At 36.4% G+C, this 17,844-nt stretch overlaps 1 protein-coding gene across 8 annotated transcripts in view; it reads right to left on the bottom strand.

Moving 5' to 3' along the window:
• The window catches only part of TAFA2 (TAFA chemokine like family member 2), a 506,162-nt gene that overhangs the window by 382,128 nt on the left and 106,190 nt on the right, over positions 1 to 17,844 (bottom strand). For 3 of the 8 annotated variants that reach the window (XM_084956231.1, XM_084956236.1, XM_084956237.1), the window contains one exon: positions 5,005 to 5,048. The exons of the other annotated variants lie outside the window; for them this stretch is intronic. The gene's annotated coding sequence lies outside the window, so the exon portion shown is untranslated. Of the gene's footprint in view, positions 1 to 5,004; positions 5,049 to 17,844 lie in introns of those variants that run through there. 8 annotated transcript variants of the gene reach the window in all.

The following is a 17,844-nucleotide window of genomic DNA, read 5'->3' on the forward strand; positions in this document are numbered from 1 at the left end:
ACACACCAAATTCAGAAAGTTTTATCTTTCGAAATACCTCTATATTTTAATAACATCTTCTCTCCTCCATATTAAAACAAAAATAAAATTAAACAAAGGTGAGCTTTTGTTAATGAGTCTGAATGATATTTTTATAGGTGCAAACTCAAATCACCACTTACAAATAAAATTTTATTCTGCCATTAAAAACTTTGTGTCCCAAAGTCTCAGTGTAAGACAGAGAAAATGTCTTATATGTTTTAAATATTATTTTTATGCAGCAGATAGATCATGGAGAAAACACTGTAGGGGTATCTTTAGTGTACTTGAGTCTCAACAGATTATCTTTGTCATCAAAATACCTCAAACATTTAAATGACATTAACAGCATTAGCATTTGTGTGATTTTTTTAAAAAATTTATCATCTAATTTCAATTCTTCCCACACTGCTACCTGCTGACTTGGATAATGTTTTATTCTTATTGCATGTGTGCTTGAGAGTGTGTGTTTCAAAAGATACATTCAAGAAGAGATGCATTTGTATTCCCAGGGTGTTTTTAAACTGAACTCCAAATTCAAGAGATTTATGGCTTAAGTATGAGGACATAGTACATTTTCCCCCCCAAAAAAGGCCAACCTTTCATCAAAATCTGTACTAGGTAGGCAAAGGGAGACAAAATCATCTGGATATCGCACCACATTTTTCTAATATTTTCTCTCACATTTTTATATTCCTTAACCTCCTACAATTTTTGAATCCAAGTTTACAGGAAAGCTTTTTGAGAGCACAAAACCACATTCCAATTATAGGCTTAATACTTAAATACCTAACAGCTCATCTAATACTTGTTTAAATAATGAACCCAATTATGACAATCATTAGCATTTTTCCATTTGCTCTTCTCTAATTATAAAATACAGTACAAAAGGTAGAGACGTAACACAAATGATGCTAAAAAGAGCACTGCAAAGTCAGATTCACAAAGGGGTGGGGAGTCCCTTGGCATCTGTATCAATGCACCATTGAAAATGTTTGCCAAAATCTGAGAGCAATGTTTGGACATGAGTCTGCAATAATTCTTATGAGAAGAGAAATTCTGTTCTTCCAAAGGGGAAAAGAGAATAGTCAGAGGAAGTTCTTCCCCCAGTGATTCATTTACCTCAGTTGAATTTCTCCTTCCTAATAAGTAGGGCTCATGCTTAGACTGTCATCAACATTCACACCTAAAGGCAAAGGCTGGACCAAGAAATGGTAGAGATGGCAGATATATATCTGAATGATAGAAGCATAAAGAAACAATCTAAAACCCACCTAAATAATTGACTTTGTTTTCTTTTACCATAATCTATAGCATTCAAAAGCAAATTTTATATTTCAAAAAAAATGGTGAGAGGGAAAACTTTAGTCAAGACATTTTGGCATCAGTTATAGCATATACTAAGGCTTTCCTGATACAGTAGTTGTTAATCCACGCCACAAGAGCCAGGGAGTGTACACAAAATTCAGTCGTGTTTGTGATTCAAATTTTCAAAATATCATTCAAGTCTCTTTCTTTCCTCAGAAAGAGAAACACAACCCATTTAAGGTATTTGGAAGCCACTGCATTCATCACACATGACTTCAAGCTTTAGGATCCATGAGGAATTACTCAATTGCTGCTTTCACTACAAACTGAAAAACCCAGCTGCTGGTGGTCTTGTCAGATCCATTTCTCATCAGTCTTCTCCAAGATAATTGCTTCTTTGCTATCTGTTCAAGTTCCCATGCCCCACTCCCTAGCCAAGCAGAGCAATTCTCCTACCCAGACAGAGGCCAGGCTGTTCTCCACTGTCCCAGGATCTCCAACCCTACATCCACCCTTCAGTCCTTCCTACATCCATCCTTCAGTCCTTCCAATCGCTGTCATCAAGGAAACTATGATGTGTCTTCTTATTAGATCTACCTATCTCAATCAGAAGATTCTTTCACAAAGAGTATAAGCAGATTTTCTTGAGTAAGAGGAGGAAAAGTGGTAAGAGTCTTCTCTACCCTCCTATCAATTACTAAGGGGGGAACACCAAAGTTTTTAGCCCATTTCTTCTATTATTGGTCACATAACATGTTAAGAATCATAAATAGGACTGTATTTCTCCAGCTGAAAACAAGAAAATAGCCAAAGTTAAAGTGAAAAGATACATGAGCTTAAAGAATTGAAAAAGAAAATCTATGCTGAAGCTTACTGACCTCATTTCCTCTTTGGACAAAAAAAAAGACTTTCCAATGTTATGGATGTTACATTACCTATGTTATGTTTTAACTCAGTCTTAGTGGATTGAAATAATTTAACTCTGATTGACATTCTTCCAGGAGTATATCTTGTAGGCTATACAGTCACAAAAGAAATAAGAACAGGAGAAAGGAGATGGGATTAAAATGGCAGAATAGAAGGACTGGAGCTCACCTTCTCCCATAAAAACAACAGAATTACAAACAAATTCTGAAAAAGCTTCAACCAAATGGACTGAAAACTTTGAAAAGATAGCCTACTCCAGAAGACAAAGAGGAGACCACATCAAGAAGGAAGGAGGGACAATTATGCAATATAAGCAACCCCATACTCACCAGGTGGGAAGCCCACTGACTGGAAAGTAACTGTATCACAGAGACTCACTTACAGGAGTGAGAGCTCTGAGGCCCCCATCAGGTCCCCATGCCTGGAGATCTAGCATTGGGATGAAGAGCCCCCAGAGCATCTGGCATTGAAGGCCAGGGGAGTTTGTATGCAGGAGCTCCACAGGACTGGGGAAAACAGAGACCCCATTCTTGAAAGGCACACACAGACTTTTGCATGCACTGACTCTCAGAGAAGAGCAGAGCCTCCATAGGAAGCTGAGTCAGATCTGACTGTATTTCTTGGAGGATTTCTTGGGAAGGCAAGGGGTGACTGTGGCTTGTTATTGGGGAAGGACATTGGAGGACAAAGGTGTCAGGAATATTCATCAGCAGGTGTTTCTCTAGATGTGGCAATTTTGGGAAAATATGGCCCTACCCATCAGCATTGAGAAGCCCCAGGCCACACAATATTCCAGGTGAGATCACAGCTCCACCTATGTAAAAAAGGTGGGATCCTTTTTGATCCAGGTAGGATCAAAGCCCCAACATCAATAAACAGGCTACCTAAAGACCCCTGGACACATAGACACCTCTAATCTCACCCAGAGACAAAGCCTCAACCACATGAAGGATAGGAATCAGCCCCACCTATCAGTGGGCAGGCACCAGGACTTCCCATAAGGGAGCCTCAACTTCAGCTGCAAGGGGGGCAGACATCAGAAGTAAGGGAGAATACAACTCTATTGTCTGCAAAAAGAAACCACACCAAAAACATAAAAATGAAAAGGCTCAGAGGAGGGAGAAAGAAGAAACCCCAGAAAAACAGCTAAGTGATCCAGAGATTATCAGCCTGCAGGAAAAAGACTTTAGAATGATGATTCTGAAAATGATGCAAGACCTTAGAAATAAACTGGAGGCAAATATGGATAATTTACAGCAAACACTGAGCAAAGAAGTACAATATTTAAAACTTAAGCAAGCAGAGATGCAAAATAAAATAATTGAAATAAAAATTTCATTAGAAGCAACCAAAAACAGAATACAGGAGGCAGAAAAACAAATAAGTAAAGTGGAGGACAGAGTAGTGGAAATCACTGATGCAGAACAGAAAACAGAAAAAATTTGAAAAGAAATGAAGACAGTGTTGGAGATCTCTTGGAAAATGTTAAACGCATCAACATCTGTATTATACAGGTGCCACAAGAAGAATAAAGAGAGAAAGGGACAGAAAAAATATTCGAAGAAACAATAGCTGAAAACTTCCCTAACATGGGAAAGGAACCACTCACTCAAATCCAGGAAGTACAATGAGTACCATATAAAATAAACCAAAGGAGGAACACCCCAAGACACATATTAATCAAAGTGACCAAAATCAAAGACAAAGAGAAAATATTGAAAGCAAATAGGAAAAGAAACAAATAACATACAAGGAAACCCTGATAAGGTTATTGACAGATGTTTCAGCAGAAACTGTAGGCCAGAAGGGAGTGGTCCGATATACTTAAAGTGTTGAAAGGAATAAACCTCCAACCAAGATTACTTTACCCAGCAAGGCTCTCATTCAGATTTTAAGGAGAAATCAAAAGCTTCACAGAGAAGCAAAAGCTAAGAGAATTCAGCAACACTAAACCAGCTTTACAACAAGTACTAAAGAACTTCTCTAGGCAGAAAAGAAAAGGCCACAACTAGAAACAAAAATACCACAAATTACAAGGCTCATCAGGGAAAGGAATATATACAGTTAAGGTAGGAAATGATCCATGCAAAAATATGCTACCAAAATGAGACAATGTTAGAAGAGGAAGGTACAAATGCATGACACTCAAGATGCACTTGCAATTAAGAGACCAACAACTTGAAACAATCATATTTTATACATATATATATATGTATATATATATATGTATATATTCCTATATCAAAACTTCAGGGTAACTGCAAACCAAAAATCTACAATAGATATACACACACAAATAAGAAAACTCAAATACAACACTAAAGACAGTCATCAAACCACAACAGGAGAGAGAACAAGAGAAGGAAGAATAAAGAGCAACAAAAGCAATCCAAAACAGTTAATAAAATGGCAATAAGAACATACATATTAATAATTACCTTAAATGTAAATGGACAAAATGCCCCAACTGAAAGACATAGATTGGCTGAATGGATACAAAAACAATAACCATATATATGCTGTCTTCAAGAGACCCACTTCACTTCCAGGGATACATACAAATTGAAAGTGAGAGAATGGAAGAAAATATTCCATGCAAACAGAAATCAAAAGAAAGCTGGAGTAGCATACTCATATCAGACAAAATAGACCTTAAAATAAAGAATATTTTAAGGGACAAGGAAGGCCGCTACATAATGATCAAACAATCAATCCAAGAAGAAGATATAACAATTTTAAATATCTACTCACCCAACATAGGTTCACCACAATATATAAGGCAACTGCTAACAACCCTGAAAGGACAAATCAACAATGACACAATAATAGTGGGGAATTTTAACACCCCACTTACAGCAATGGACAGATCATCCAGACAGAAAATCAATAAGGAAACACAGGCCCTGAATGACGCATTAAACCAGATGGACTTAATAGATATTTATAGGACATTTCCTCCGAAAGCAACAGAATATACATTCTTCTCATGTGCAAATGGAACATTCTCTGACATTGATCACATCCTGGGCTACAAATCAATCCTCGGTAACTGTAAGAAAATTGAAATCATAGCAGGCATCTTTTCCAACCACAACGCTGTATGACTGGAAATCAGCAACAAGAAAAAAAACTGCAAAAAAACATGAGTACATGGAGACTAAACAACCAATGGATCACTAAAGAAATCAAAGAGAAAATTAAAAAATACCTAGAAGCAAATGACAACAATGATACAACACTCCAAAACCTATGGGATGCAGCAAAAACAGTTCTAAGAGGGAAGTTTATAGCAATACAAGCCTACCTCAGGAAACAAGAAAAAGCTCAAATAAGCAACATAACTTTACATCAAAAGCAGCTAGAGAGAGAACAGACAAGAAACAAAGTTAGCAGAAAGAAATAAATCATAAAGATCAGAGCAGAAATAAATGAAATAGAAATGAAGAAAGCCGCAGAAAAGACCAAAGAAGCTAAAGCCTGGTTCTTTGAAAAGATCAACAAAATTCATAACCCCTTAACCAGACTTATCAAGAAAAAAGAGAAAGTACTCAAATCAATAAAATTAGAAATGAGAAAGAATAAGTTACAACAGACATCACAGAAATACAAAGGATTATAAGAGACTACTCTATGCAACTAAATGCAGATAAAATAGAAAACCTAGAAGAAATGGACAAATTCTTAGAGAAGTACAATCTTCCAAGAGTAAACCAAGATGAAATAGAAAAGATGAATGGACCCATCACAAGAACTGAAATTGAAACTGTGATTAACAAACTTCCAACACACAAAAGTCCTGGACCAGATGGCTTCACAGTTGAATTCTATCAAACATTTAGAGAACTAATACCTATCCTTCTGAAACTATTCCAAAAAATTACAGAGGACGGGACACTCCCAAACTCATTCTATGAGGCCACAATCACCCTGATACCAAAACCAGAAAAAGATACCACAAAAAAAGAAAACTGCAGGCCTATTTCACCAACGAACATAGATGAAAAAGCCCTCAACAAAATACTAGCAAACCAAATCCTATAACACATTAAAAGGATTGAACATCATGATCAAGTGGAATTTATCCCAGGGGTGCAAGGATTCTTCAATATCCACAATCAATCAGTGTGATACACCACATTAACAAACTGAAGAATAAAAACCATATGATCCTCTCAATAGATGCAGAAAAAGCCTTCAACAAAATCCAACACCCATTTCTGATAAAAACTCTTTAGAAAGTGGGCATGGAGGGAGCATACCTCAACATAATAAAGGCCATTTATGACAAACCGAGAGCTAGTATCATTCTCAATGGTGAAAAGCTGAAAGAATTCCCACTTAGATCAGGAACAAAAGACAAGGATGTCTGCTCTTGCCACTATGATTCAACATAGTTCTGGAAGTCCTAACCATGGCAATCAAAGAAGAAAAAGAAATAAAAGGAATTCATATTGGAAAGGCAGAATTAAAACTATCACTATTTGCAGATGACATGATACTATACCTAGAGAACCCTAAAGACTCTACCAGAAAACAGTTAGAGCTCATCCATGAATTTGGCAAAGTCACAAAATACAACATTAATACACAAAAATTGATTGCATTTCTATATACTAACAATGAAAGATCAAAAGGAGAAATTAGGGAAATAACCCCATTTACCACTGCATCGAAAAGAATAAAATACTTAGGAATAAACCTACCTAAAGAGACAAAAGACCTGTACTCTGAAAACTATAAGGCACTGATGAAAGAAATCAAAGATGACACAAACAGATGGAAAGACATACCATGCTCTTGGATTGGAAGAATCAATACTGTCAAAATGACTATACTACCTAAGGCAATCTACAGATTCAATGCAATCCCTACCAAATTACCAAGGACATTTTTCACAGAACTCGAACAAAATATTTTAAAATTTGTTTGGAAGCGCAAAAGACCCAGAATAGACAAAGACACCCTGAAAAAGAAAAATGGAGCTGAGACTACACTACAAAGCAACAGTCATCAAAACCACATGGTACTGGCACAAAGACAGAAATACAGATCAGTGGAACAGGATAGAAAGCCCAGAGTTAAACCCACACACCTATGGTCAACTAATCTATGACAAAGGAGGCAAGAATATACAATGGAGAAAAGACAGCCCCTTCAATTAAGTGGTGCCAGGAAAACTGAACAGCCTCACGTAAAAGAATAAAATTAGAACACTACCTAGCACTATACACAAAAAGAAACTCGAAATGGATTAAAGACTTAGATATAAGGCCAGATACTATAAAACTCTTAGAGGAAAACATAGGCCAAACACCCTCTGACATAAACAACAGCAACATCTTCTCAGATCCACCTCTTAGAGTAATGACAATAAAAACAAAAATAAACAAATGGGACTTGAGTAAACTTAAAAGTTTCTGCACAGCAAAGAAAACCCTAAACAAAATGAAAATTCAACCCACAGAATGAGAGAAAATATTTGCAAATGAAGCAACTGACAAAGGATTAATCTCCAAAATTTATAAACACCTTCTGCAGCTTAACAACAAAAAAACAAAAAAACCCCATCAAAAAATGGGCAGAAGATCTAAACAGACAATTCTCCAAATAAGACATACAGATGGCCAAAAACACATGAAAAGATGTTCACCATCACTCATTATTACAGAAATGCAAATTAAAACCACTATGAGGTACCATCTTACACTGGCCAGAATGGCCATCATCCAAAAGTCTACAAACAATAAGTGCTGGAGAGGGTGTGGAGAAAAGGGAACCCTATTACACAGTTGGTGGGAATGTAAATTGGTGCAACCACTGTGGAAAACAGCATAAAGATTCCTCAGAAAACTAAAAATAGAATTAACATTTGATCTAGTATTCCCACTCCTGGTCATCTATCCAGAGGAAACCATGACTCGAAAAGATATATGTACTCCACCATTCATTCCAACACTGTATACAATAGCCAAGACACGGAAACAACCTAAATATCCACCAACAGAGGAGTGGATAAAGACGTGGTACATATACACAATGGAATATTAGCCATTAAAAGGAAAGAAATAATGGCATTTGCAGCAACATGGATGAACCTAGATATTATCATGCTAAGTGAAGTTAGCCAGACAGTGAGACACCAACACCATATGCTATCATTTAACATGTGGAATCTAAAAAAAAAGGACACAATGAACTTCTATGCAGAACAGATACTGACTCACAAACTTTGAAAAACCTCTAGTTTCCAAATGAGATAGGTTGGTGGGTGGCAGGATGTGCTGGGGATTTAGGATGGAAATGCTATAAAATTGGGTTGTGATGATCATTGTTCAAATATAAATGTAATTTAAAAAAAAGAAAAAAAGAACAGAAGAAAGTTGACCTAGAAGGTGTCCAATATAAATTCAATAAATAAACTCATGCTGGCGCAAAATTCTATGATTCTGTGAAGTAAAGATTTATTGCCTTAGAAACTTCATTGTGTCTTCTTTTGTTCATTTATTCCACATTTTACAATGTGCCAAGCTCTGATGGAAGGACTGGGGAGAGCAAGCCAAGCATGATCTGGGATCTCACAGAGCTTATATTTTATTGAAGTGACAGAAATCAAAAACAGGCACCATACACCATATACAAAATATGCTATAAAACTCTTAGAGGAAAACATAGAGGAAAAATTTATGACATTGCAGTTGGCAATTATTTCTGGTATATAATATAAAAATCACAAGCAATAAAAGAAAAAATAGGTAATTTGAACATCCTCAAAATTAAAAACTTTCGTGCATCAAAGGATACTATCAACAGAGGAAAAAGGTAACTCAGAATGGTAGAAAATACTTGCAAGCCGTTATCTGATAAGGATACATTTGGAATATATAAAGAACTTCTGTAAGTCAATTACAACAATAACTGATTTAAAAAATGGCAAAGGACTTAAATAGACATGTCTCTTTTTTTAAAAGAAAAAGATATATAAATGGGTAACAAGCACATGAAAAACATGCTCAACATCACTAATCATTAGGGAAATGCAAATTAAAACTACAATGAAATACCACATTAGGAAAACTACATCCATCAGGAAAACTACTATTTTAAAAAATAAACCAAAAAATAAAAATAAAAAACACACAGAAAATAAGTATTGATGAGACTGTGGAGAAAATAAAACCCTGCTCACTGTTTGTTGGTGGGAAAGTAAAAAGGTGCAGCCACTATAAAAAAAAAAAAAAAAAACTGTATGGTGGTTCCTGAAAAACTTAAACACAGAATTACCATATGATCCAGCAATTCCCTTTCTGAGTATGTTCCCAAAAGATGTGAAGCAGGGACTTGAACAGGTATCTGTATGCCCATGTTTCTAACAGCATTATCCATAACAGCCAAAAAGTGAGAGCAAACTAAGTGTCCATCGATGAACAAATGGATACACAAAATGTGGTATATTCACATACAATGGAATATTATTCATACTTAAGGAATGCTAACATACGTTACAACACAGATGAAACTTGAGCATTATGCTATGTGAAATAAGCCAATCACAAAAGAACAACTACTGTATGATTCCATTTATATGAGGTACTTCATGTAATCAAACTCATAGAGGCTCACAATCAAATGGTGGTGCAAGGGTTGGGGCAAGTTCAGAAGCACAGGAGTCGGTATGGGTCTCACTTTGGGAAGATGAAAAAAATTTTCCGGAAATGGATGGTGGTATTGGTTGCACAACAATGTGAATGTCACTTAATGCCACTGAATTGTACACTTGAAATCAGTCAATTTTATGCCAGGTGTATTTAATCACAACTTGAGAAAACAGAATAGGATAATTTCAGATATTGAGAAGTGCTGAAAGGAAATATTATATGATAGAATAACAGAGAAAGGGTGAGGAGAGCATTAGAATGTGTTACAGTACTCTGAGGAGGTGACATTTTCCTGAGATATGAATAAGAGTCAGAAAGCTAAGACCTGAGGGGCAAGCATTTCATGCAGAGAAGAGAACAAATGCAAAATCCTGAAAGCTGGCATTAGCTTTGTATTCAAAGGACCAGAAAAGCAGACCCGTACAGTGAGTCCTAGGAATATTGATATGGGATGACCTACAAGAGACAAGTAAGACATAACTGGTCATGGAAGCAGTGTTTTTTTTTTTTTTTCTTTTTTGGCCATGCCCATGGCATGTGGAAGTTCCCAGGCCAGGGATCAAACCTGAATCACAGCAGCAACCCACGAGACAGCAGTGACAACACCCCCAATCAGCTGAGCCACACAGGAACTCCCAGTAGTGAACTTTTTTAAGGACACTTTGAAACCTTGGGAGATTTTGAAACAAGGGAATTATGTGATCTGTATTTAAAAGATCACTTTGGCTGCTGTGCTGAGAATGAATCATAAGAGGGCACAAATCAAAGCAGATCAATTAAGAGTTGTTACAACAATACAGAGTATACATGATGAAGGCTTGGAATAGATGATAGCCATGGAAATGGAGACAAATGAATATATTCAACAGGAGTTCTGAAGGCAAAGCCAAAAAATCTTGCTGGTTTGCTTATGGGCAGGGAGTCATATGTTCACCATTCACCTGGGACAAAACTGATTTCAATTGTCCTAGTGCCCTGAAAGTTAGTGCCTCTTTCACTCAAAACATTTCCCCAGTTTGGACAATAAATCATGTAGATGCCCTAGCTACAGAGCATAAAGAAAAAAGAAGAATCAAGGATGACTCTTCAGCTTGAGCAAGTAGAAGTTTGCTGTTTTGCTGTTTCAAAGATAGTCTAAGAAGAATGGATGAAGATGACCTGCCATATATATATATACTATATCACACACACATATGTGTACACACACACGCGGAGTATTACTTAGCCATAAAAAGAATGAAATAATGCCATTTGCACCAATATGGATGGACCTAGAGATTATCATATTGAGTGATGTGAGACAGAGAAAAACAAATATCATGTTATCACTTATATGTAGAATCTAAAAAAAAAAAATGATACAAATGAACTTACAAAATGGAAAAAGAATCACAGACATAGAAAACAAACTTATTGTTACCAAAGGGGATAGCAGGCAGAAGTGAGGGAGATAAATTAGGAATTTGGGATTAACACATACAAACAATTGCATATAAAACAGGTAAACAACAAGGACCTACTATATGGCACAGGGACTATACTCAGTATCTTGTAATAAGCTAAAAGAATCTAAAAAAGAGTATGTGTGTGTATGCATATATAAAACTGAACCCCTTTGCTGTACATTGGAAACTAACATTGTCAATTATATTTCAATAAAGAGACATTCTATTAGCAATATCATTAAGGAAAGCAAGAATATAGTTAGAACTCTGTATTCCCTTTGTTTCATTCATGGGTTCTTTTTGTCCATGATCATTCAAAAAGCCCATGTTCCTTGTTCCATCCCGATTCAGCAGATATGTATGCATCTCAAAACTTCAGTGGAAAAAAAATAAGGCAAACTGAATTAGCCAACTAAATGATAGTTCAAATAACTGGCCAGAAAATAAAGGAAATAAAAGCCATTTCCAGGAGGAGAAGCATGTACAGGCATACTGCTCATGGTGCCCTTGGACCTTCTCCTCGGACAGAGACAAAGATTATGGAGGAGGACGTTTGGTCTGGCAAGGCTGATAGAATGACCTCTCTCCTGGAGCCAGCAACTCATTTACCCCATTAAGTGAACATAAGGAAAGACTGAAGGGAAGCCTCATGGCAAAAAGCCCCCAAGAGAAACTCCACAGAAAAAAACATTGGCAATGGGTTAGAAAACACATCAGAAGTGAGGAAATAAGGCTACATAAGAATTCATCCTTACATGGAGAACAGACTTGTGGTTGCCAAGGAGAAGGGGGAGAGAGTGGGATGGATTAGGAGTCTGGGGTTCATAGATGCAAACTATTGCCTTTGGAAGGGATTAGCAATGAGATCCTGCTGTATGGCACTGGGAACTGTCTAGTCACTTATGGTGAAGCATGATAATGTAAGAAAAAAGAATGTATATATGTATGTGGAACTGGGTCACCATGCTATACAGAAGAAAATTGACAGAACACTGTAAACCAGCTATAATTGAAAAAATAAAAAACATTATAAATGAAAAAAAAAAAGAATTCATCCTTTGAAGGAGGTAATTGGCACAGGACACCTTGCATCTAAAAAATGGGAAGTGATGGAGTTAGCCCTTTATGAAGCTGGAAGTCAAGAAATAGGTTTGGACATGCAGAAGTTGTCATTTCCTGAGATACTCATAATGAGGACCAGATTTATTATTTTTGTATTCCGAAGGAAAAAAAAAACAGGCTGATGTGGCCTGAAGAAATACCTATTATCTTCTTTTCTCATACATACACACGAAAAAATTCTTTAAAAATAATACTGTTTTTTTCTTTCCCTTTATCCAAAGGAGAAGCAGCAGCAATGGAAAAATTCTCTAGAGTTTTCTTCTTAATTCTAAAGTTCAACAGATTTCCTCAAGGCCAAAATAGGACTGCAAACCAAACCTGAGACTACTTTTAAACCAAAAAAACACCAAAGCTTGGTACTAGAACTGTTCTCCTTTATTAATATTTGAAGGTCAGTTAATTACAATTAAAAAACCTCTTACTGCAAAATGAACCAACATACTTTTTAAAGTGACTGATAATTGCCTGGGGACTGTCACTGGATGTGATCTGGATAAGAGAAGCAAACAGAAAGATTAGTTGTGTTTCTAAGGGAATTGTTGAACTTCACCTGCTACCCCTAATTTCTAGCCTATTTTAAGCCTCAATTTTGTGAACCATCTACATACTATGATTTCCACTATTAAACTAAATGGAAAAATCCTAACAGTGCTCAAGGACTCGATACTGATTTTTTTTTCATAATTGATTTTGTTATTCCATACGTTTAGGATGAGCCAAACAGGATAAGAAAAGCAGCAGAGCTGAACTAGAGTCTAATGCAAGCTCATGGCAGGGGCAGAGGGGTGGAGGTAGCAGGGAAATCAGGCTTGCGGGAATGGGGAAACACACCAGGGAGGGGGCAAAGGTGTGCCCAAGGAGAGAATATAAATCCCTTTAGGCCAACTGAATCTATCCTATATTCCTGTTAACCTGGTCTGAATATGGGCTTCACAGAAGTATCTGAAAGCTCTTTTATTCAAATCATTGTGAAGGATGCTGCAAGGAACACACAGATACACGTGTCTTTTTCAAGAAAAAATTTTCTCCTTTGTTCCTTTCTCTTTTTGGGGGGAGGGTGGATGATTTCCATTTATTTTATGCTTGTGTACTTTTCTTTTAAAAACCACAGAGTTGAAACAAGTAATTGCTAAAGAGTCATTGGAATTGAAGCTTAGGTAAAGTCTGCTACTTCTTCGGGTTTCCAAGACCAACAACTGTGGGTACTCTATTTGAGGAGGCTTTTGCCTATGCAAATATCATGTATCTTGCCATCCTCATTTGCTTTACTCCCTCAACAGAGTTCTCCAATCCACAGGTTCATCACACCCAACTCATCATTCTATCTTGTACTCTAAAATTAAGAGGGATATCATGGTGATGTTGTCCTTTGTGAGTTAAGTGCTACCTATTATCAATTCTCACAAGACTACCTGTACATTATCCACACATAGGTACCTTCAGGCTCTTGCTCATTTTACTTAACATTAGATTTTTTTTCCCTGGGTTTCGGTTCACATTCAGATCTTGGCTTTTCAATGGATAAAACTTCAACATGAATTCAAAATCATCTCTAACCTCTAGTCCAGTAGAGTTCAACTCTCGGGGAATTTATTCAAGAATTTCAATTAATGGACGGAATTGAAAGCTTTTTCTACAAATCGGTGATGAGCTATAGGAAATTGACATCTGAACAAAATCTCTTGGCAGTCATTTATGCATCAAGGATTTAATAAAAATTTTTCAAACCCTACCACAAAGCTATCAAAATTATACTGCAAAATCAAAGAAAACAGAAAATAAAATATGTTTCTACTTTGGAAAACAGAAGCACACTTTTTACAGTTTGAAGGATAGTGAGGTTTCTAAACAGAACAGTTGGCATCACTTTGAGCAATCTGTTGATTTAGAAAGAGAAAGAGCTTGCCTAAGGACTGTGAATAAGACATTCTTCTTTGGCAACTGAGGAATAATTGGAGGCTGAAATAGAGTCACTACTAATTCTCGTGCTAGAGCCTCAAGGTCAACTGAAATAGTCGCTTCTCTACTTCCTTTCCACAATCATTTAATTACTCCCCTTTCTTTCTTTTTGAACTTGGAAAATATTTTTCCTAAAGAACAGATAATCCCAATTGCTGTCTTAATTTTCCACGGAAAATATCCCCAGTCAGATCAAGATGAATGAGCAGAGTTCTCTCTTCTTTGGTTCTTTAGTCCTTTCCAGAAATCTGCCACTTTTGTTAAAACATTTCATAAATCCTTCAGAATATAGCCAATTTGGGCCCAAATTAGATTTCAAATAATTAAAACTGAATAATGCTGGCAAAGCTGTATTCTTTACTACATAATACAGTGATTTATACCTATCCTCCATTGTTCTCCCACTTTTAAGAGATCTGATTCAAAGATTTGAATATTCATACATGTAATACAGCAAAATTAATCAAACAGGCATTTTTAAGTGCTTACTATGCACCGAGCATTTTCCTAAGTGCTGATCCACCCTTTTCTTATCTCAGGTGCCAAGGAGAAGACTTGGCTTGAAATCCAGATACAATTTCTACATTTCTCATCCAAGTTTTCTGCAACTATTTCAGCCCATGAGTATTATTTTTCTTTCTGACAAACTATAGCATTTATGTCTATATTTCTCATTTTAATTCAAGGCAGTGAGTGTCCATTTGACATTAAATAACATAATTACAGAGCTTGGAACATGCCTAGCATACAGTAAAAGAATATTAAATACATGCTTCTTTCTTTAACATAATATACATAGTTACATAAACACATAGAAATGCATTATGTCTTATGCAGAGCTCTTACATTTGTATGCTAGGTATTTTACAATCTTCCTATCAGTAAAATGTGAGCGGAGGAGGATCACTAAACTACCCATGAAGAACTGATAGATCAGTTGACAGTCTGACCAGGTAATTCACATCTCATACAGCTATTTGCCATCTTTTCTCATTACTCATATCTGCAAAGCAATCATTTTAAGCCACATTTACATCAAGAGTCACACTTAGGTAGGTGCTCCCTATATATTCATTCAGTGATTTGTCAAATTGAAGGTGAAGTTTAAGCTCAATCACAAGACTGTTCCATAACTACCTCATACCTGCTCTTGGAAAGAGATTTTGGTGGGATGGAAATCCTGTGAAATTAGATTGTTATGATCATTATACAACTACAGATGTGATAAATTCATTTGAGTAATAAAAAAATGCAAAAAAAAAGAGATTTTGAAGCACCTTTTAAAGTGTTTTGAAGTAAGTTTCCAATAAGAATAAAGTATTCTAGTGACTATCAACCGAGTATCAAGATGAGTGACACATTCTTTTCAGCTGATCATTATCGGGGCAATACTGGGCAAAAATACTGAATCCTTTGAATATCTAAAATTATTCTTAAAAGGGTAAATAATTCTGATCGTTATCTGTGCCCATACACTCTAACTTCTTTCTTGATAACATGGAACCATCGGTGTTTCTAGCTCAGACCTTCCCTATGTGCACGAGATCACATCCCTTCACACCTACCTAGGAAGATGAGCCCCTCTTCTCCCCTCACTCTTACATGAGCAGACTGTCCTCTACTAGACCACTACCACAGACACACAAACATGCTATGATGTCTCCCATTCTTTTTAGCCATACCCATGGCATGCCGAAGTCCCTGGACCAGGGATCAAACCCCCGCCATAGCAGTAACTTGAGCCATAGCAGTGACAATGCCAACTCCTTAATTGCTAGGCCACCAAGGAACTTGGTCACCAGGGAAGTTCTCCCATTTAAAAAAAAAAATTCTTGACGCCATCTGCCCATATCCTCATCTTTTATCACTTCATTTCTCTCCAATTCTTTGCAGCAAATATCCTTTAAAAAGTTAAACTCCCATCTCTGGTGTCTAGCCTCCCATACTCCACAATTAGGCTTATCACTTCCACCAAACCACTTCTAACAAGGTAACAAACAACTCTCCACCTTGATAAACTCCACAGCAGGTTTTATCTTATTTTATTTTTGGCCCTCCCCACAGCATGTGGAAGTTCCTAGACCAGGGATCAACCCCCCACCCCACAGCAATGACCCAAGGTCCTGCAGTGTCAACACTGGGTCCTTAAACCACTGATCCACAAGGGAACTCCTATGGCAGGTTTTCTTTGTATTCAGCAGTATGAGGACTAGTCAGCCCAGTTTCCTTGAAATATCTTTCTCAGTTGACTTTCAGAGCCCCATACTCCCTTGGTTTTCCATTCCACTCCCTCTCAGTCCCCTTTACTGATTTCTGCTCAACTCCCTACCTTGTAATAACCCAGTATCTAGAATAGGACCTGGATTATGGTAAGTGTCTATATATAGGTATATATATTGAATAAATTAATTAATCAATCCATCTCATTAACACATGTATTGAAAACCTACAAAAGCAGGTTGGGAGATGGCTCTGAAGTCAATGGTGTGATTTTTTCTTTTAACATATCTTCTTGTTGTAGGAATATTCTATCAAGGAGAAAGGGCATAATGTTTAAATTTCCTTAGACTGTTTCAGAGACATGGACCCTGCAAATCATCTCTCTCCAAATCCAATATAATTTTAAACTATTATAATTAAATGAATAATTACCACTTATTATTGCTCAGATATTCATTTCTAGTCAAATTTACACTTCCATAGAGGTTTTGTTTGCAGTGTGAAAACGTTATAGTCCATTCATATCTTCTTTATGAGGATCAATATGTCCAGTATATTTATGGATATTTTATGGGACTTTATTGTTTTAGACTATTATAAAGGACTTGGCTGTTATAATGTTGCATTTAAAATGCATTATTGAAACATCTCTGATTTATTTGATTTCCTGCCATTGGTTAGAAGCACAACCTCCAACAATATTGTTCCTTTGGGAAAATATTATCTGCTTTATAGAACTATTTTCTGAAATGTGTTGAGATGAAAAGGACTGAATGCATTTATATATATTTTAACATAAGCCCCTCTTGTGTGCATGCAATGGGTTTATCAGGGTGATATTAATGATGGAAATGAAAGTATCAGATATTAGTAATTTGAATTATAAACTTTGAATGTAAGATACAGCGATGACAAGAATAGATTGTGTATTGGCAAGACTAAAGATTTTTTTTTTCACTAACAATTCACACATTCAAATAAATTTTGTCATGTATCTCAAAAGTAAAGAATCAACAAGATCCTCTGGGGAGTGTAAATTTTAGCTATAAAGATGATAACTGCTAGCAAGTACACGTGTAACTAGGTGTTGTTTTCGTCAAAATGATAACCTTGCAAGGGTGTATGATCTTCCAATAACTGTGCCATTGGCTTAGAATGTTTTTGGAGCACCACCTTTCAAAACATCACCA

Source organism: Sus scrofa, chromosome 5, assembly GCF_054392235.1.
Source record: "Sus scrofa isolate SSC_HxYL_T2T_F1_AM1 chromosome 5, Sscrofa_HxYL_maternal_Yorkshire_Landrace_v2.0, whole genome shotgun sequence".
Classification (NCBI taxonomy): domain Eukaryota; kingdom Metazoa; phylum Chordata; class Mammalia; order Artiodactyla; family Suidae; genus Sus; species Sus scrofa.